The sequence below is a fragment of the Lepus europaeus genome, unplaced genomic scaffold (genome assembly GCF_033115175.1).
Source record: "Lepus europaeus isolate LE1 unplaced genomic scaffold, mLepTim1.pri SCAFFOLD_162, whole genome shotgun sequence".
In the NCBI taxonomy this organism is placed as follows: Eukaryota; Metazoa; Chordata; class Mammalia; order Lagomorpha; family Leporidae; genus Lepus; species Lepus europaeus.
In genome coordinates, this window is record NW_026909064.1 from 327,128 (window position 1) to 328,829 (window position 1,702).

Genomic DNA, 1,702 nt, shown 5'->3' on the forward strand with positions numbered 1-1,702 from the left:
CGGAAGCCGAGAGGGGCCCGTCCGCGCCAAAACCCAAAACGCGCTGCGGCCTCCAGGGACACAGGGGACACAAGTGGCTGTGTGGCTTGCAGTGCCCGACCAGAGGGAGGGAGGTTGTCTGGCTGCTGAGGCGCAGCCGGTGTCAGCCCTTCGGGGAACTGCCCGTGGATGCTTCGGGAATGGGGGCTGCCAACTCAGAACCCCCGTTCCCTGTGGCTGCAGCCAGCCAGGGGGCTCCAGGGTCGGGCGCGCCCGCGGGCCTGGGGGGCTTCTTGCCTGTGTGCAGGGCTTCTACGCACAAGGTGGCACCTCATCCCGGCCCAAGGGTGGGGGCAGGAACCCAGGAGGCGCTCGGGGACTCAGCAGGGCCCGCCCCTGGGGCCAGGGGTCTGGCAGGCTCCGGGGGCAAATGGACTACGGAAGCCGAGAGGGGCCCGTCCACGCCAAAACACCAAACGCGCTGCGGCCTCCAGGGACACAGGGGACACAAGTGGCTGTGTGGCTTGCAGTGCCCGACCAGAGGGAGGGAGGTTGTCTGGCTGCTGAGGCGCAGCCGGTGTCAGCCCTTCGGGGAACTGCCCGTGGATGCTTCGGGAATGGGGGCTGCCAACTCAGAACCCCCGTTCCCTGTGGCTGCAGCCAGCCAGGGGGCTCCAGGGTCGGGCGCGCCCGCGGGCCTGGGGGGCTTCTTGCCTGTGTGCAGGGCTTCTACGCACAAGGTGGCACCTCATCCCGGCCCAAGGGTGGTGGCAGGAACCCAGGAGGCGCTCGGGGACTCAGCAGGGCCCGCCCCTGGGGCCAGGGGTCTGGCAGGCTCCGGGGGCAAATGGACTACGGAAGCCGAGAGGGGCCCGTCCGCGCCAAAACCCAAAACGCGCTGCGGCCTCCAGGGACACAGGGGACACAAGTGGCTGTGTGGCTTGCAGTGCCCGACCAGAGGGAGGGAGGTTGTCTGGCTGCTGAGGCGCAGCCGGTGTCAGCCCTTCGGGGAACTGCCCGTGGATGCTTCGGGAATGGGGGCTGCCAACTCAGAACCCCCGTTCCCTGTGGCTGCAGCCAGCCAGGGGGCTCCAGGGTCGGGCGCGCCCGCGGGCCTGGGGGGCTTCTTGCCTGTGTGCAGGGCTTCTACGCACAAGGTGGCACCTCATCCCGGCCCAAGGGTGGTGGCAGGAACCCAGGAGGCGCTCGAGGACTCAGCAGGGCCCGCCCCTGGGGCCAGGGGTCTGGCAGGCTCCGGGGGCAAATGGACTACGGAAGCCGAGAGGGGCCCGTCCGCGCCAAAACCCAAAACGCGCTGCGGCCTCCAGGGACACAGGGGACACAAGTGGCTGTGTGGCTTGCAGTGCCCGACCAGAGGGAGGGAGGTTGTCTGGCTGCTGAGGCGCAGCCGGTGTCAGCCCTTCGGGGAACTGCCCGTGGATGCTTCGGGAATGGGGGCTGCCAACTCAGAACCCCCGTTCCCTGTGGCTGCAGCCAGCCAGGGGGCTCCAGGGTCGGGCGCGCCCGCGGGCCTGGGGGGCTTCTTGCCTGTGTGCAGGGCTTCTACGCACAAGGTGGCACCTCATCCCGGCCCAAGGTTGGTGGCAGAACCCAGGAGGCGCTCGGGGACTCAGCAAGGCCCGCCCCTGGGGCCAGGGGTCTGGCAGGCTCCGGGGCAAATGGACTACGGAAGCCGAGATGGGCCCATCCGCACCAAAACACA